Raw genomic sequence first — 21203 nt, forward strand, 5'->3', positions numbered from 1 at the left:
AAACAGTAATATTCTCCATAAACTTGTTCTTCTCCCATAAAACACTTAGAAAAAAAATGCTATGGAAGGCTTATAATTACGTTTATTAGACGCTATGATCACATTATGAAATGTTTACTATAGTGTTATTTCAAAGCTATACAATCGCTTTCATAGCAGTTTTGTCTAGCTGTAAAATGTTTACAATACTGTTTTTTCTCCAAAGCAATGAAAACTTGTAAGTACATTATTAAAATGATGTAATCAAAACAGGACTTCTTATATATAGTCGTTTGCATAGCACCGGAAAAAAATGCTACGAAAAGTTGAATATTTTCAATGATATCATCTACTACGTCATTGATGAAACACCATGAAAAGTCTACTGATAGCATTTTTTCAGATGCTATCATATACGTGGTATAATTGTTGTAGTGGGTACAATTTTAGAGAAGCAAATGCATATATCTACTACTAGAAAATTGGGTTTTCGTGACACTCATCAATAGTAAAATACTGTTAACATAAAAATATGTGTCACGAAAGGCAAAAAAATGCATTTTTGGAAGGAAAAAACGGAGATTTTCAAATATTTGACCTTTCGTGACTTTTTTAAGCATCCCAAAATGGTGGTCAAAAAGTTGGTTTTTCGTGACGTTTAAAAAACGTCATGAAAGGTTGAGGCGCGTTTTTGGCGGGAAATGACGGAGTGTTCCGAATTTTTGACTTTTTGTAACGTTTTTCTAACCGTCATGAAATGGTCGTCAAAAAGTTGGTTTTTAGTGACGTTTAAAAAATGTAACGAAAGGTTGAGGCGCGTTTTTGGTGGGAAATGACGGAGTGTTCTGAATTTTTTACCTTTCGTGACGTTTTTCTAACTGTCACGAAATGGTCGTAAAAAAGTTGGTTTTTCGTGACATTTAAAAAACTAGATAAAAAAAGTAATTAATTAACTTAAAGAACTTTGAAGCTAATTTGATGGAATATACTTTTTTTAGGGATTGTTAGAATTTAAGTTAACAAAACATAAAAACCGAAAATTTAGGTGGTAGAAATTCCCAAAATTTTGAATCCCATTAAAAATAAATATTATTTTTGTATTTCTATTTCATTTTAAATAAAAATATTTAGGAATTGGTCAATTTCCATTATTTTATATTATTTTTCACCCTAAATATAACGCCACGCGTTCTCGGGTTAGTTTTATTTTAAGATTTAATTTGTACTTTCGGATTTTCTCCTAAGCTGATAATTTAAATCCTTTGATTTTCTAAATTCAAGGTTCTATGTAAGTTGAAATTTAAATTAGAATTTAAGTTTAATTTTGTTGGACCAAGATAAATTAAGTTAGCGAATTTTACAAAGAGGATTTCAATCGAGTCTTAATTCAAAGTTTTTTAGATTTTTTTCTTCTGTTTTTAAAATTAAGTTATTCTCTTAAATCTTTTCCCAAACAATTTTGATTTTAATTGGATTTTTGATTTTAGGAGGAGTATTCCTCTTAATTTAATTTTTTAGAACATTAGCCTATTGGTGGTGGTGTATCTATGGATTGGTTTCTTTTGTCAAAGAAAAGAAAAGAAAAACCCTAAACTCTACTGCAAATCTGGGTTTTAACCCCAAAAATATTTGTCTCCCAAATTTTCTGCCTCCCACCTCTCTTTGCGGTGAAACCCTCCATTGTCGTTCTACTCGTTGCCATGGAAAGGGGGTGTGAACGGCCACGATATGGCTGCGCGAGTGACGATCTGGCAGTACGGAGCAAGGGTCCGACGGAGAAAGACCATTTGCGACAATGAGCGGGAGTGACGATTCAAGGCTACGAGCGACAAATCGGCGGTAGGGTTATTGGAAATAAAGCTACGATTCTTCCATTCTTGAACACCAAAGGTATTATTTCATGCTTTATTCTTAAGCAATGGTAGGTCAATTTCCATTCAATCCTCTCTGTTCCCTTTAATGGCTTACACTCCCTCTCTCTGTCTTTATTGGCTAAATACTCTAATCCATAGTTGACGGGCTTCCCTTTCAACTTCCCTCAACTCTATGGGATTAAAAACTAACTCAAGATTTAGGGGGAAATAATGGAGATGGGTCCCGAGAACCTTTTTCGCATCTGTTTAGATTTTTGTATAATTTTATAGCAGCTTTGATTATCGGAGATTTTCCTCCAAAAGTGACTGATTCATCACAAATTCACCGATAAGAATTAATGTTTGAGTTTGACATGTTCTTTAGATAAATTAGAATATGTTTGGATTCTGACGCAATTGCTCATTATTTTGGTCCATTTTATTGTTTTGTATATCGGCTTTTGAGAAGGTTCAGGTGTGATTGAATGTATTGATTCCAAAAGCTTCATAGACTCACCTAAATTTAAATTTTGAATCTGGGAGCTTGAAATTTTCAAATAAACCATTGCTTTATTCACATCAAGCCGCGTTTGAGTGTAATTCTTCATTATTCATCACAGCCTCCTCCTCCCCAGCTTGGCCTGGACGAGCTGTCCTGAAGCCATGACGTAAGAAATAAGAAGGCCAGAAGCCTATCTCCATTGTAGGATCCATTGGTTCCATTGGAACTCAGATATGTGGTTGCCATCTACTTGTGTAAGACAAAACTATTTTCCAACCTGTGTGTTATTGTTGCTCGTGCCTGCATAATTGAGTGTGCACTCTCTTATTAAGTTATTTTGTCTTAAATCTCATCTTCTCATTGGGGTGATTTCTGTACAAATAATATTCTGTACAATTGTGGATTGTTCTTTGGTTGGAATTTTGTAGTTTAAAATTATTCTGATGTTGAGGTTTTATTTAACATTGTGTTTGAGATTTTATCAGAGTTGTTTTTCTAACCCAACTCTTAGTCAAAATCTCTTATCTTACTAAAACTTCATTTATTTGATTCAGTAAATAATCCATCCTATAGCTGAATCAATGCAAGATACTTTCTATTTTTTTGGGGCCTAGTGTTGGACATCAGGTGAGCTTAATTAAATGGACCTAGAAGAGAGAATTGTGTTTCCCATAGAATTTGCACCATCACATTCTTCCGTTTTAATAATAATGGACAATTTTCAACCTTTTCACTTTTCTATAATGGACAAGCAGGTGAGCTTAAATAAACCAAAAAGCTAAACCAATTGTTATGGCATATCCTAGCAATTCTAGGACTTGTTAATTCAATGATGGCTTTGGTGGATATGGGAGTTCGTATGTGGACTTTGATGTTGGCTTTGGACCTTGCCCGTTAGGTCGCCAGGTCGTCTTGGTGGTTATGGGGGTTTTGGAAGTAGTAGTTAGGAGGCTACTGAGGTTGAATCATCCATTGGTTATTCTAGTCGTGGACCTTACAGTGATGGGTTTGGTGGGGGATATGACACGAGTGGCTTAGGACTTAGGAGGATATGGTCAAAGGGTTGATCCTTTGGTTGTTATTCAACTTTTTATTTTGTCTTGTTTCCTTGTGGCCAAGTAACGAACCACCAAGGTGGAATAAAAAGCAAAATATGAAACTGACTTTGTAAATTATAAACTTTGATCCAAACTATTATACTGTTGCAGTCTTGAAACCGAATTGTGATTACTAAAAAGGATGATCAATGTTGAATTTTTCTCCCACTACTTTTAATAATAACTAGTATAAATGCAACTTTGTTGTTTTGATGGTACTTATAAGTTTGTCATTTTAACATGTGGTAGGGAGTAGTATATTGGAAACCTCCAAAGCAGGCACTGAGTGAAGTAACAGAACTTGTTTGGGAGCCTTCAAATCGGTGGTTGTGAGGCTGATGAAGGTATTTTGAGTTGAGAGAGGCAATGACGGGAAAGGTATATACATTTTTATTAAATTTAATAAATTTGAGTACCTTGTTGGTATGACTTTCCAGTTTTCTATGATTCAGAGACTTCTCTCTTACCTTTTTGGTAAGTTTAAATTTCACTTTATACTTTAGTTCAAGGAGCGAATGTTTAAATGTATACCATTGTATTTACAGGTTGAAGAATGTAGTTTATAGTATTTTGGATATAATTCTAAATTCTCATTGTCTCAGATTCATAACTTTGGGAGCTCACCATTTTTTCTATGTCATGTTGTAGGTAGCGCAATATTTCCATGGATTGTAATACTACAAGCCTCAGAGTCTTTCATATGTGATGCTCCAAAGCAAGTACAATTTATATGTTTCCTTAGTTGTATAGTTTTCGTTACTTTGGCTAAGTAGTTTTTAATATGTGATACTCCAAAGTAAGTTGATATTTTTGCTTATTTTGTTCATGTTATCTTCTTAATGGATCCAATCGTTGTTACTTAATGAAAGATATTAGTTTATGAAATTTGTGTGTAAAATGTTGTGAATATTGCTAATCAAACTATGATAGAGAAGAATTGATGTGTGTTGTGGTTGATGAATTATATTAGAGGTGTATTAAGATTTGTGATGGTTAAAATTATGTTAGAGGTGTTATACTTATATTATTTATACTTTTTTACATGTAGTTCAATTTGAAAAAGTCGTATACTTAAGCCGAATTCGATGAGGTACTATGAACTGCATTTGTTACGAACTACGCTTAGTTGGGTCGTAGAGATAGTAAATATAGTTTTATTACTTAGCTTTTAATATGTGTAAAACCTTGAACATCTATTTCAATATGCACTAGTATGACCTTTTGTTGGTAGTTTTTATTATTCTAACTATCATCTTGCATCAGTCTTTGAAGTTAAAACGTTTAACTTAATGACTCATAGTTTATATAAACCTTATTCCAATTATGTTCTTTCTATCTGCTTGGACTTGTGTATTGGTCATTAGGTTATATTTAGAAATATTGTTCGGAATGATATTTTTATTGGATATAGGGATCTATATTAAGATCCATGATAAGTTGGAGATAATATTAATATTCATGAAGGATTACTCTCAATTGTGCAGCCGTAGGTGCATTCTTCTTCTCCCAACTTGTGCATCACTCTCAATTGAAGGTGATGTACATGTACATCTCAAACTCTTGTATTTCACCTCAATAATTCATATTTATCTTCTTTTTTTATTACTAAAGGATGTAGAAGAAGTGTTCGTAGGTCGGTTTTTGTTTAATCAATTTTGTTGTGTTGGAATCTGTATTTGCAAAGATTTTTGTGACGTTAAAAAAACGTCGCAGTAGATCGAATTTCTAGTAGTGATCAGTGTCATCAGTTACTTCTAATAGTTTAGAACTTCTCTTTTAACACTTTAATTTTTTTTTATACAACATGTGGGGATGGGGGTTCGAACTCATGACCTTTTGGTCAGAAATAGGTGTCTTAATTGGTCTTTTGGTATGCTTTTCTTTAATGCAATACACACAAATACCAAAATTAGTAAAGTCAAGAAGCTCAAGAGTTCTATCATTTCCTAATCTCTTAATTCTTTCAATAGATCTACATGACCGAATCTCTCTGTCCATGTGGAAGACTTTTCATTCGTAACATTTCGCTTTAAACTAGCATTACATGCATAGTTATAATATTGTAATCAAAGGCAGAATTTAGATGAAGTATGTAAAGACCCATATCAAATAAAGAACCATATACAACCAACCACAACATTTTCTTTAAGAAGGTTAATCGGACTACCACAAAAGTTTCAAACGTATCATCATGGTTAAAACTTAGAGCTCCGTTTTAACATTCTTGTTTCTTGTTTTTTGTATTTTATATTTTGTTTGTTTTATTATTTATTTTTTGATATATATAATTTGAAATTTAATTTTTCAAATTAAAATTTACAGTTTTTTTAAGTTATATATATATATTGATATATATTATGCATTTCAAAAAAAAAAAAATTATAAAATAATGCTTTATTTTGTATTATGCAAAAAACTAGAAATAGAAACAAGAAACTTTATTCTATTGTTTCCAAAATTTCTACAGAATTTTTTTAAAAAATGAAAACGAAGAACAGTTGCCAAACAATTATGTTCCTAAAAATAAAAAATGTGAAACAAGAAATGGAAACATTATAAAGAGGCCTAAAAATTAAAATAAAGTTTATGAAAAGAATTCAAAATAAAGCAAGTAGACACAACAAGACCATAAGTTCCACCACCTTCTTACACGCATGCCTCCTTGCGTACCCGATCACAATCTTGTTAGAAATGTGGAGATTTGAACTCTCGTTTCATGGTTAGATGTATGTGATCGTTGAAGATCGATCTTGTTGACACCCATAAATATTTATATATTATTACCAATATATAATTAAATGGTTAGACATTTAAAGACTAATACAATTTTCATCTCTCTACAATATTACATTCCAAATGCAGGAGAAAAAATTCAAACCTACTACACAATAAAAGAAGGGACGATACATGTCTGACCATTTGATGCCATATTGATTCTTATGTCAAATATTACCAAAGTTAAATATATCGAGTACCTTTCTTTTTGTAGTAGTACTACGATTCAAACAAGAGGTTTGAGATTTACCAATTTGAATATAGTTCAACAGGTTAAAATACGTATTTCTAACTAAAAGGTCGTTTGTTCAAATTTGACCTAAAAAAATGTCGTTATTATTATAATAATAATAAAGATAGAGATTTAATATACAACCTATGAGGGAAGTTTCGCACTAATAGTACCAAATTATGGATTGGCAAGTAATTTAATTATCTTCCATTTCTATCTAATATTACTTAACAAATATTACCATATATTACTCTGTTATGTTTACATGCCTTGTATATCTATGCATATGCATGCATCTATGTGTAAGGAAATAGTATAAATTGTTATAGAAATAAATGAAATGGTGCAGAGGTTAGATAATATAAGGGAAAGATTCAAACATTTTAACTATGACACTCGTTACGTTCGTGTTAACCTTAATTTACCATTTATTGTTGAATCAACCTTTGGTATCTAATCTGGTATAGGAATAATATCTTTCCTTAAAATATTGTTCTTTTTTTTCTTTAATAAGTCCTAATATTATCGTTTTCATTTTTCCGACAAACATCAATGTAGGTTATGTTAGCCAACATCAACATAACTAAGTCAAATTAGTACATACTCATTCTCTTGAGGGTTGAGGTTCAAATATCCCTACCTCCAATTTGGTGTACTTTATATTATGTGTAAGGAAAGAGTATAAAACTCACCAAATAAAATAAAAATGGAAGAGTCCATAAGTCAAATATAGACTTAGACTTTTTCTTTTTAGTATAATAATTCAAATAAGGGGTAAACATATTCGAATCTACCATATTCATAACGTAAATTACTAATAATATCATATTTGATAGTGAATTTGGACATGTACTCAACTGTCTAAAGTATATATTCTCATTCTCAATTAAGATGTCATGGATTCAAATCCTCATTTCTAACTACATGTTGTTGTACTTGAAAATAAAATAAAAAAAGCAACGTAACTCTAATTATCTTCCATTGTATCTAATAATATTAGTTAACGAATATTAGCATATATTACCCTTGCTATAATATATATGCATGTATCTATGTGTAAGGAAAGACTATGAAATGCAGTTTACGTGCATGCATTTGTGTGTAGCTTTATCATTATATAAAGTGAAGTTTAAAACCTAAAATCACTGTGGGGGAAAAAATATATAGCTTTTTAAAAGATGAATATGCATAAGTTTCTCTGGGTTTCTCTCACTACAATGGTCATGCTCTCTTTTAGTTTGTGCCGGTAATCTCTCTCTTTCTCTCTCTCCCTCTTTAGTTTAACAATTGTATGAATGGAGATCGAACCATCGACTTTTATATGTCAATATGTGTCATATCGACTGAGTTATGTACCGTGCCGTTGGCTCTCTCTCGGACTTTTGATTATAACGTTTGTTTTAACTTGATGCAGATGTAGAAGTGAAGGAGGGACATTTACTTCCATTAACTTGTGATACATTTTGCTCAGACACGAGCACAAGTGGAAATTAGAAATGCAAAAATGGATGCTTTGGAAGAGGATATGGACATGGAGTATGCATAGGAAATCCAACTACTGGAGTTGAAATTTGTTGTTGTGCCCCTTAAATTCATTGTCCCAAATTTTTATTAAAAGTTGTAGTTATTATACTCGTGTGAAAGGGTTCAAAGTTTTCCCTTTTCTCCATACAACACACATGAAATAGTTATCATGAGTAATAAAAATCGTATGGTTCTTTCTAGTGCAATGCATGTTCTAAAATTTTATCTACATCCTTTCAAAGTATTTATTTTTTAGGATAGATATATAAAATGTCCCTAATGTTTTAGCGAATAATTCTCCAATCTACCCCTAATCCTTTTAAATAATTTCATTTTCATGAGTATTAAAAAATTTCATTAGCTCAATAAAAAAATGTTGTGTGATATGTCATTCAATTCAATCAATGTCCATTAACATATTTAATTTGAATATGCCGATATGCCACTTGAAACTCATATCTACCCATCAAGACCGTTCCAATCTACCCAATACCAATATCCAATTCTTTCAAAGTAGCAAAATATGAAATGATCTTTTTTTTTTTCTTTTTTTTAACTTATAGTTGATGTTGTGTAACTTTTTAGCATATTTCAATAAAACCAAAGGCACGAGCACTCCTTCCAAGGTCCAAATTTGAGAGACATAATTTTTTTAATTTTTATATTAAGCTCAATTGGAGAATCGAACCTGGGATCTCCAAGTAGATATCAATGACCCCATGCTCTTGCCTACGGGGCCGTCCATTGGGGGCTTCAAGTGGCGGCCCCAAGCGGTAATATCGTAAGTATCAAGTTCATGACAATTACATTAATAAAATAATATCAACTTTCCATTAACAATTTCTTTCAATGGAATGACATAATAGATAAATTTTAATACACTAAGGATAAATTTGACAATTTTAAAATGATAGAGGAAAAAAGTAAAATCTACCCAAAATATTAAGGACTATTTTGTATACTAGGGAGGGAACAGGTGAGCTGCACATGAAATATTACCTTAATGCATTTTCTAAATAAATATATTCCTTTTCACAAAACCAATCACTTTACCCTCTTTAATTTGTCTTTAAGCCTTCACATATGGCCTCACCACCTATTTTCTTTTATACACAAGTTTTGGCTGTAATGGGTTATATAAATAATGATGGGGCTTATGGGAGAATCAGGCATAATTGAATTTCATCCATTTTCTTTTGCAAAATTTTGGGCTCTTCTTCATTAGTGTAGGCATAATTAATGTAGTTTAAATTTTTAGGAATTTGTTTGAAAATTGTGTTAAAAGGAAAAAACAAAGGACAAAAAGGATGACTGAATACCTCTTGAACTTGAAAATTTCCCCTTTTTTTATTAATTTTTTTGAAGCAAAGTTGAAAATTTTCCTTGGAAACATAAAACTTGAAAAATGTATAATTGATAATTTAAAAATGTCATAATGAGAATTTTAACAAGTTTTAAGTAGACAAATCTCTATAGAGGGGCAAAATGAGAGGAGAGTTTCTCCCCAATAGCCACTTTTAAGTTTTATTTAGAACATTCCTTATTATTTGAACCTTATTACTCTTGAGAGTATTTTTCCAATCCTAAAACATGGAAAAATATATTTATTTTCTAATAAACTTAACAGTGGCCTCCTAATTTTCCTTTCATTCCAAAGACATTACATATTTGCATAAGAAACTTCTTTTAGAACGGTTTCAATGAGAGGGATTTGAGTGCATTAAGAAAAGAGGTATAAATGCAGCTTAAAATTGTTATATAAAGTGAACATTTCAAGAGCTATAATCACACATCGTGGAAGAAAATATTTGGTTTTCAAAAGGATGAATATGCACAAGTCTCTCTGGATTTCTTTCACTACAATGGCCGTGCTTTCTATTTTAGTTTGCTAGTGATTCCATAATTTATCTGCATCTCTTCAAACTCATTCTTCTTCATTTTTAATGCCACTCTTAAAATATTCCCATACATCTTTATAAATTTTTTATACGCAAAACAAATATAGCCACAGTAGGTCTATAATTTCGGACTTTTTGTCAAACATTATGAAGAAGTCAACTCTATTTAAAAACTTTAGCTTATAGGGTTCGTATTACCATCCCTGATTAAAGGTAAGTATTTCTCCTTTATAAAACATAGCACATCAAATTTCATACATTTCTAACCACACAACCATCAACTTCTTAATTAATGTAAAGTAACATCCTAAAGGACAAAATTGTTCCCCAAGGAACTAAGAAAACTATCAAACTTCTAACATCGTCACCATGAAAATATGGATTAATCTTATATATAAAAATGTCAGTTCAAATGTTAAAGAAAATCAAGTGAAAATTAGAAATAAAATACAGTGTCTTCTCGAGTAGTGCACAACAAAAAAGAAAAAAGTTTATATAGGCGAGGACAATTTTGTTCCCACGTTTTTTTTCTTTGAGTAAAACCAAAAGTAAAGTCAATAAGAGATATCGTCTCATCTAAAAGTCATGAGTTCGAATGAGTCATGAGTTCGATAGCATATCTTCCTCCTAGACAAAATCACAAGTCATATAATTTGTAAGTTTAATATATTAGTCTAAAATTTAGAATGGGATACTTACCTGTAATCATAATATTCAAATTAATGACCGTCTCTAATGCTTGGAATTTTTCCTTCTATCGTCATAGACCTCTTTGCGAAAGAGAGCAGTCTCACTGGATCCGTCTCACATCTTCCTTCACCTGCCCATCTGAGATTGCCGGTCTGGACAAACTTATTTGGATTCGCACCCGAGATGGCTCTTTTGTTAAGGACAATGGTAGTCTTAGTATTCCGAGTATCTCCAGCGCTGTATAATATTGTCCGCTTTACTTTTGGTTTCACCCAAAAAGCATCATACCAATAGAGATAATTATTCTCTCTTATGTACCATGGATCACCCTCTTCGCTAGTCAATGTGGAACTTTGTTTGCATAGCATGCAATCCCAACTGAAATCCATGAAAGATAATCTCTTGCCCAGCAACAACTTCCGTATCCCAATTTCTTGAAAGAGTTTTGGGAACTCCACTTCCCTAAAAAAAATTTAAGTTTTTTATTAAAATGAGCCCTAGATCGACACACAAGAAAAGCTCCAATGTCGTCTTACATTTAAATCTTCTTGCATTAGTCCCAACTGTTGTGTTCTATGCAATTCGGTGAAACTTTGGATCATTTATGTTTCTCCATTGCGAATACACAGACGCCATATGGGCCCTCCTCCTTGATGCTTTTGACCTCGGTACTGTCTTTTCTTGTCATATTGACAGTTTCATCAAAGAAAGTCTTTCCAGAAAGCTCTTAGGTAGATACCACACCTTATGGAGCAATGCGGTCGATTCCACTCTTTGGCATGTTTTGTTGGAAAAAAAGCAATTGACTTTTGATGGTAAGTCATCGGCTTTCATATCCCTTTGGGGACATGAAAATTACTGCTTCTACATAGACATCAAAATTCATCTTTTTTATAATTACCATATAGCTACTATTTTATAAAATAAAATAAAATAAAAGTCATATAAGATAACCAAAGTCAAAGAAAGAGTTTTTTTTTTAATAAATAAAGCAGAAAATGACATCACACAAATAAAGGAACCTCCCTCCTTTGCTAAACAACTCAGCGGAACAACGGATCTAGACCCACAGACCATTGGTTAAAGTATATATCTCTGATAAAAAAAATTATGGATTTGAATCTTCTCGCCAAATAATGTTGTACTCAAAAGAAGATAAAGATAGCAATATTAGCATATATTACCCTACTATGTTTGCACATGCCTTATATATCCATGAATATATATGTGTATGAGGAAAACATCTCAAAATTAATTGGCAATGATAAGTAACTCATTTATATTATAAACTTTTGTTAGATCTCCTATCTTTTCAATGTGGGATACTTAACACGTTCCCTCAAAATAGTGTCTCTTTTGTGTTCACCGATCTTGAGCCAAATCCAATTTTTTGATCATTTGCTCATTTGAGCTTTTGGCCTCTGATATCATATCAATATATATAGATTCCATCTCAAAAATAATTAGCGGTGGGGGAGTAATCCACTTATATTATAACTAACCCTGGTTACCTTCCTATCTTTTCCACATGGGATCCATAACAAAGTTCTAATATTATTATATTAGAGTGAAATTCAAAACCTAAAATCATAACGTCGGGAAAAAATATATATATATAATTTTTGAAAGGATAAATATGCATAAGTTTCTCTAGGTTTCTCTCACTCTACAATGGTCATGGTTTATCTTTTAGTTTGTGTCTATAATCTCTTTCTTTCCCTTTTTATTTTAACAATTGTATGGGTGAAGATCGAACCGTCATGAATGCTAATACACATGTCCTAATGACTGAGACTCCATCAGGCTCTCTCGTGATCTTAGATGCTGACCTAACATTTGTTTTAATTAAGTTGATGCAGTAAAGTGAAGGCGAGGGACATTTACTTCCATTAACTTTGTGACGATACACTTTCGCTCGCACACAAGCACAAGTAGAAATTAGAAATGCAAAAATGTATGCTTTGGAAGAGGCCGATATGGACATGGAGAAAGCATAGGAAATCCAAGCACTATGTCGCTGTGGGTCCTTAAAATAATTGACATCCCAACATTTTTAATAAAGTTATAGTTATTACTCATGTATAAAAGGGTTGAGTAATAAAATTCTGGGTCATTCTTTTTCTCAAATTTTATCTGCATTTCTTTACAGTTATCAAAAGATCGTCGAGTCGAATTTCACTCTCACATACATGTACTAAAAAAACTAGTAATTTATTACTAACTTTCTTATTTACTGATTATTTTTTAATTTTTTCTGTGTCATATTTCTCTCTCCAACCAATCCATTTGTCTCTAACTTTTCTCTTTTCAAAATTTTTTCCTCTCTCATTTTCTCTCTGTTTATATCTTTTATTTCTCCTTCTCGAACTTATATTTATTTTCTAATCAAACTTAACAGTGACCTCTTAATTTCCTTAAATTCCAAAGACATTAAATATTGGCATAAGAAACTTCTTTTACAACGGTTTCAATAATTTATAATAAAAAATCAATTAAATTAGCATAACCATAAATATTGGCATAAGATAAACTTCTTTAAGAACGGTTTCAATGAGAGGGATTTGAGTGCGTTAAGGAAAGAGGTATAAATGCAGGTTAAAATTATTATATAAAGTAAAGATTTCAAGAGCTATAGTCACACATTGTGAAAGAAAATATTTAGTTTTTGAAAGGATGAATATGCACAAGTTTCTCTGGATTTCTTTCACTACAATGGCCGTGCTTTCTATTTTAGTTTGCTCTCGTAACTTTCTCTCACGTCTCTTTTAATTTGCTATCGTATTCTCGCTTCTGTTTTTTTTTTCTCTCTCTCTTAGTTAGACGATATAGCCTAATTTTTGTTCAATTTGATGTTAGATTTGGACGAGAAGATTGGACATTCAGTTCCATTAACTTGTGATACTCGTTGCTCAAACGCTAGCCCAGCTGAAGATGAGAGCTGCCGACGTTCGTGCTTTCGAAACGGATTTAGAAATGGAGTATGCCTTCACAACCCAAAATCAGGAGTTGCAAGCTGTTGTTGTAGCTTTGAATAATGATTTAGAGATCCTCATATTCTTAGTAAAGTTATTACTCATATGCAAGAAAAATAAAGAGCTGAAAAACATGGTCATTTTCTCTTCACAACACACATGAAAGAATAATCATGAGTAATAAAATTCTGGGTCTTTATTTCGCTAGTGGATGCATGATTCTATCATTTCATCTGCATCGCTTCAAACTCATCCTTTTTAATTTTTAAGGTTACTCTTAAAATATTCTTGATGTGCAAAACAAATATAGCTACTCAACTTCTATAATTGAGACATTTAAAATTTTCTTAAGGATGAATAAAACATCGCTCAACACAAAAGTTTAAGCACCAACAAGTGAAAATTATAATAAATGGGGAGGAAATCGAACACAGAACCTCCCACTCTGATACAATCTTAAAGATGAATAAATCACCACTCAACCCAAAAACTTAAATGATGGATTGGATAAATTTAATTCATATATTGGATATCAAACAAATTTCAAGCATTCTGAAGATGTTGAACTCTCTAAATTTTCAAAATAGTCTTTGGTGGATAGGGTTGCTATCAGTGAGAGTTTTTTTTGTAAATATGCTCTACAAACTTAATTTCGAATATTATAATTATGAGCAATTATTTGTTCTTATACCAAGATTTGTCGATAAATTTTTCTAAATTATAAAATATCTATCAAAACTATTATTACTTTTATTCATCAAGATGATAGTATCTCTATTTAAATTTCAAAATAAATCTACAATAACATAATAAAAATTAAAACATAATATAATAATGATAATAATTATATGTATACAGTAGTTGAAATGTGATAGTCCAAGTTTTTACTAACGGTTATTTTAAAATAACCTAAATAATCAAACTCTAATATATGATGTAAAATTAATAAAAATATATCTCAGAGTTAAAAATTGACGGCAATTATTAGACTAAAAAACCACAAATAATTGAAAAGAATTTTTGGTAGGTTTAAAACAGCAAGTGGTAGCACAATTTAAAAGTAGGTTTTAAATTTCTCACAAACTTATGTATTCTCTTATTTTTCTTTTTTTAAAAAATTACAAAATTTATCTTTTTTCTTTTTTCTTTTCATTTTTTTTAAATTGAAATGATTTATGATTTTATTCCTCTTTCACCACTCACGAAAATTTGAATAGAGAAAAAAATTTAGGAAAATCATGAAAAAAAATAGATAAACATAAATAAATAAAATGTCCATGTTGGTTTCAGGCGCATTGGAGAAAAATCACGGAAAAAAAAAGGGTCAAATAAAAATAAAAAAGCACCATGTTCACTTTTGAACCGTGCACTTGAGAGGGCTTAGCGCCATGCCAACCACTGGGCCTAACGTGCATCCGCCCCTGGTTGCTATTACCATATCCTTAATTAAAGGTAAATATTCCTCTCCCATGTAAAACATAGCACATAAAATTTCAAATTTTTCTAACCACAACCATTAAGACCAACAAGAACTTAACTAAGTGGTAATTGCAGCGACGGATCCAGAATTTTTGTTCAGGGGACTTAATATAAAATTCATAAACATGCTTAGCAAACTTGATCTCAAACATACAATTAGAAATGATACATCGATATGTATTTAGTTTTTATATTTTGATATGAAATTGGTTAAGTTAAAAAAAATTCACAAAAGCTTCAACTATGTATAATAGATTGAACTTAAAAAAAAAACCTAATTAGTTAAACTTTCAATTATAAGTCTAATAAGCTGTGAAGATGATTATCTCCATTATGAGTGAAACTAAAACTGTGTAAAGCTAATAAGTATTATGTCCGATGTAGACAGTAACATGCTATTATTAGGTGGGATTTCATTGTCCGGAATCATAGAGACTTAGATAAGTTTCAATTTTCATGCCTTCTATTCTTATTACCCACTAAAAGTAACAAAAATTAAAGATATAAAAAAAAATCACAATTCATGTCCGAGTACCAATTATGTCCGAGTAGCAATCTTACTTGTCATACGTTTCTTTGTGAGGTGACAAAAATTTGGGGGAGAAAAATTAAACGTATAAGGAAAAGTCAAAATTCATACCCGCTTCTTAGAAACCTAGATGAAAAATTAGAATTTTTCTTCTCATCGATCATTGAATTCATCTGCTAAATCTTTATCAACTCATTAAGTATCATGACAAATAAAATTACGGTGGACCACAACATCTACTAACAAAAAAATAATATAATTAAAACATATTAATATGTATATAAATGATTAAATTGAAACTTTCTAATCAATACAGACTTAAATTAAAAATAAAAAATAAAAGATAAAAAAAACCTAATAACATATATATCCTAACCTAACAAAAAAAGAAAAAAAAATCCAATCTATCCCAATGCCTAAATTTTGAATTTTGACGAGGACCATAATATTATACAAATACAATACTCCTCTATTTCTTCAAACTCTTTCAACAATGGAGCATTAAGAAAAATTCAGTCAAACTAAAACAACAATATTTGTTTTCCAATTGGACAGAAAAATTGGTAGTAATATCATCAAGTCTTCGGCCGGCAGCCCCACAGTTAAAGAAAACAAACACAACCATTTTTATTCTTTCTTTTTGTATACTTTCAACTTGGACTCGCAACCTTCTCATGGACATTTTTTTCTTTATTCAACGCTGAATTTCTTTGTAAAAACTTTGCATGAATTATCAACGCCATTATGAAGAAAAAGAAGAAGAGAAAAACAAAACTCAATTTTCCACCTTCCTTAATAATCTCTATAAATACCACTCGGGGCTCGCCCCATTATTATTGCTCAACATTGATTGAAAAATTTATTCTCTCTGTAGTTTTGTTTTGGCTGTTCTTTTTTGGCGTTATGATGATGAAGATTTTGAGCCTCATTCTTGTTTTTTCGCTACTGAGTAATGGAAGTTTGCTTGGAATAATGGTAGAAGCCAGGCCTCTCAATATGGTCGGCACCGCAGTTGCCGAGGATTTCTTTGCTGGATTATCCCTCGGAGCCAGCAAGCAGTCCGGTCCAAGCCCGGGCGGGGATGGCCACGCATTCACCAACGTCGATACTCTCGGCGGTATCAAGGACTCTGGCCCGAGCCCCGGGGTTGGGCACAGCCAAGTCTCCGGCCAGCACCACTGAGGATTCAGCTCCATGAATGTAAAAGCTAAGAAAAGAAAAACTATAGATTATACCAAGGGCAAAGAAGATTGATTTGGGTTTTTTTTTTTTATTTAATTTTTGAGTTCCGCGATATATATGCTTTTAACCATTAATGGGAGCTAGGTTAAGTTGGCAGATTGATTTGGTTTATAGATAGATACATTTGTTAGTTCATTTGTTTATTTTTTACTGTTTACCAAATAAAAATAAACTATTTTGTTTTTAGTTTTCTATCATCCAAAATTAAGCTGGTAAATACTGATTTTTATATATGTATTTCTTTATTTTGCTATCTAGTTTTTTGAATACATTTTAAAAATCTAATTCAATTTTTGGAAACTAAAAAAAGTTGATTTTTAAAAACTTTGTTAAAAAAAAGGCTAAAAATTAAAATGTGTTTGTAAGAGAGGTTAAAACGTACCAAAGGAATTGTGAGCAAATAAGCATAATTTTTAAAAATAGAATACTAAAAACGAAATGATTATTTAACGGCACCTTAATTCATCTTTTTTTTTTCTCGAGACAATGCTAGTGTTGAGATCATGTGGGAAATAATGTCATAATATGTGTTAAAGTTGCTCTCGAGACCTAGGTTATTTTACTTGATAATTAAGCATATCTAAAATTAAATAATAGTAATGTTCCTGTCTATTATGTTAGGTTAAATTATACAAGCTACCCATATGTTTCAATCATACTCCTAAACTTTAAGAAGTTTCATTTTTACCTTTTAACACTTTAGATTCGTTTCAAAATTATCCTTCGATTAACTTTTCTGTTAAAATAAAGACAAAAAAGAGTGACGTGACATAGGTAAAAAGTTTCAATTATGCCCCTTGAACTTTAGGGTAGGTTTCAATTATGCCCTCACACCGTTTCAAAAGTTTCATTATAATTAACCCTTAACCTTTGAAATTGTTTAAAAAAAACCTCACATTATCTTTCCTATTAAAGTAAAGACGAAAATATTATGTGGTAATTAGTTAAAAAAATAAAGGTTACACGTGGGTGTACTTTGGAAATGAGCTATATAAAACAGTTGTAGGGTTTTAGTCACATTCAAGATTATCGATTATGTTGGTATAATGGAGCCAAAACAGATATTCGTGTCCTATAAGGAAAATTATTTTTCAACACTACTACCAATTCTTACAAAGAGTAAGATATTATTGTCTAAGAATTACAATATTGTTTTCCTATAAGGATTGAGATATTTGACCTTTTTGTTAAGGTTTCATTTGTACAGAATCCAAATAAGAGAAACTTGAGTGGTTGTGGGCAATGTGTGAAAAAATGAGTTTGTATCTCGTAGATTTAGTGAGGGTATTTCCAATTGTGTAATCCTAGGTAGCCATTGTTAGGCTACTTAGAAATAAGATTGTAATATCTTGAGTGAGATCTCTATTGTAGTATTCCCAATTATAGTTGAACCTCCTCTTTCACACTGGACGTAGTCCCAAGATAGGGGCGAACCAATATAATCGTTGTGATGTTAAGCTTTTCTATCTCTATCTCTTATTCATTTGTTATTGTTACTTAGCTTTTAGCCTGTGAAAGGGGAAAATCAAATAGTTTCTGTTTGAAGAACTTACACGAAGATCAATTGATCTATATTTTTTTTCCAACAGATTAGAGGCAAAAAAAAATTTAGGAGATAGAGTTTCGGTTGGTATAATTACGTGGCAAGCTAATTAAGGTGAGAGAGTCTCATGCATTGGTAAAAATTAGAACCTCTTTTACTCGAACAAAAGTTTAAGGAGAGAGAAGCCAAAAGAGAAAGCTTCATAGTTCATGAAAAAATATGTTTACGAGAGAAAAGGTATAGAAGAGTGGGTCGATTGGATATGTGGAAGCCTACAACAACAAAGAAAAAGGCTATACGACGAAAGAAGACAATTTTCATACTCAAAAGGTAGGGAAATTGGGATTTTTGACCCCTTTCAATAACCACTCTGGATTTTTGACCCCCTTTTGTTTTTTACTTATTCATGACCCCTTCACCTCAGATTTCTGACCCCTCCCCTTATTTTATCATGTAAATTGATTAAATTGCCCTCATTTCATAATAAATGCATGAGATGGGGAATTAGTAACCCCCTATTTCGACTTTTTGGCCCTTCATCTTTCTGAATCGAGGCCCGGCTCGCGTCGTTCCAACAACCGGCGGGGAACACCTCAGTATACGATCGCGCGCAGTAACTGGGAGTCCTATTACACCTAAGGCCAACTTCAATTCACCAAACCAAGGTTCATCTCGTGTAGTGATTGTGGACTCGTACAAGGATATTGAGTAGACGGTTGATGTATCAGACTCGACCCTATCTTTCGGAGCATGCATTCCCATTGATATAATAAATTTCCAACAAACCCACCAACCACCAACCACCAACTTATCAATTCTCACTTTGTTTTTTCAACTCCAAATCACCACACACACGCAAGTCACGTTTTTTTTCCAATACTCAAGATTTTCTCCACGTGATTGTTGGGCCACAGTATCCAATCGATCGGTCCCCACATAATCCGTTATCTCGAATCCATTGTTTTCACAATATAGGTATGTCCATTTCATAATTTTAGAATATTGTACTTCTTCAAACTTGTAATGATACGAAATTTTATCATTTTTCTAGAAAAAAACGTTATTTTACGGAAAACAGAAATGAAGTCTAGAATTTATCTTGGACTGGGATTGGTACCGGGATGAAATTTAGAACCGGGTTTGAGACCGAGATAGAAGGTAAACTCAAGCCCGGTCCTTCATGTCCAGATACGACCGGGACCGGGACCGATTTTTGTGGATTTTTTACACTGCACATCTAGGGCTTTCGAAGAAGAGGAAAATAATACAAAGGTCGAGAGCTAGAAAAATCGAGAGCTAGAAAGATCGAGAGCGAGACATATCGAGAATGAGAGAATCTCCATTGATTTACAATTATCGTGAGTGTGCTAGGAAGAGCGAAATCGAGAATCATCGTGATCTCGATAGTAAACTTGAAATATCGAGAGCTAGAAATATCGAGAGCTATAACATCGACAGCTAGAAAGATCGAGAGCGAGAAATATCGAGAACTAGAGAAGCTCCATTGATTTGCAATTATAGGGTGTGAAATAGGTAGAGAAACATCGAGATCGAGAAAGACTTTCTGGATTCTATCTCGGGCCTCGTCCCGATCTATTTCGAACCGGGATGAGTCCCAAGATGGATTCCAGAAGGATGGTCTTTCTGGATACCATCTCGGTCTTCATCCCGGTCTATTTCGAACCGGGATGAGGCCCGAGATGGAATCCAGAAAGTCCATCCTTCTGGAATGGACTTTCAGGGTTTCATCCCGGTCCTAAATCCACCGGGCTTAAAGCCGAGATGGAACCCTGAAAGTCAAAAATTAAAACAAAACAATGGACGCAACAATAAATCAAACTTCATAATAACCTTGGCTACTTCAGATAGAGCCGAAGTTTGAAAGCTCTGATAGAGAAATTACCTCAATTAGGGAAGGGGGAAAGCTTTGATAGAGACGAAGTGAGGGAGACGAAGAAGAAACGACGGAGATGAACTTTCTTGTTGTGAGGGAGAGACCGGGATGAAGACTGGGATGGACAACGAGATAGTGAATGAGGGAGGGGAAGAACCGAGACAGGGAGGGAAAGGAGGGGAGGGCTGGGTTTGATTTTTTTTTTTAAATTGAGGGTAACTTGGTAATTTTACTAAGCAAAATAAGGGGATGGTTCAGAAATATGAGGTGGAGGGGTCATAAATAGGTAAAAATCAAAAGGGGGTCAAAAGTCCAAAGTAGTTATTGGAATGAGTCAAAATCACAATTTCCCGAAAAGGTAAGAAATCTATCCGGAAATAATCAATCCCCAAATTTGTTCCCTAGCTTGCCCCCAAATTATATAATGTCTTTTTTTTTTCTTTTACAAGTGATCACCACTATATTTTCTTCAATACTTCCATTATACAATACCATTTAAAGCTATTAATAAACCTTCTAGTTATTTCCTCAAAAAAAAAAAAAAAAACCTTCTAAATTAAGAGATTTATAACACACGAGTTTTGAAAGTTGAAGGAATATAGGTTTAAACTACATCGTATATTATTTTTTATAATTAAGTCCAAGAGAAATTATTTATCAAATAACATATAGTACAAAATTTGTCTAGAAGGATCTGGGACGTCTTTCACTATTTCTTGTGGCTGAAGTTCATTAAAAGTATCTTATAAGTCTTAATTTACTCTTCGGGCATTCGACAGGGGATCCTCTTTCCCCTTTCTTTTTGTTCTTGCCATGGACTATCTTAGTCATATTTTAAATGAAGTGTATAACAAGGGGCTTATAGAAGGCTTTCGCCTCCAATGGATTCATTCGAACAATGGTAAATCATATAAGTTCATCCTCTCATCCTCTGCAACATGGCAAATAGATTTCATTTTTACCTCTTTATGGGATATGCTATTCCTTAAAAAAA

General features: G+C 32.3%; 1 long non-coding RNA gene across 4 annotated transcripts; it reads left to right on the forward strand.

The window, feature by feature from the left end:
* The first annotated feature begins 1534 nt into the window (after nucleotides 1-1534).
* Nucleotides 1535-5191, forward strand: LOC111017242 (uncharacterized). 4 transcript variants are annotated; one of them, XR_015789193.1, is made up of 5 exons: nucleotides 1535-1869; nucleotides 2453-2588; nucleotides 3681-4150; nucleotides 4480-4521; nucleotides 4916-5191. It is a non-coding gene; the product is annotated as an uncharacterized LOC111017242 (long non-coding RNA). The 4 variants fall into 4 exon arrangements; XR_015789194.1 differs by having other exon boundaries at nucleotides 3681-4146; XR_015789192.1 differs by lacking the exon at nucleotides 4480-4521 and having other exon boundaries at nucleotides 1538-1869; nucleotides 3681-3809; nucleotides 4080-4150.
* Nucleotides 5192-21203: the final 16012 nt, after the last annotated feature.

This window comes from Momordica charantia (genome assembly GCF_013281855.1).
Source record: "Momordica charantia cultivar OHB3-1 chromosome 2 unlocalized genomic scaffold, Mcharantia_2.0 BLBB01000002.1, whole genome shotgun sequence".
NCBI lineage: Eukaryota > Viridiplantae > Streptophyta > Magnoliopsida > Cucurbitales > Cucurbitaceae > Momordica > Momordica charantia.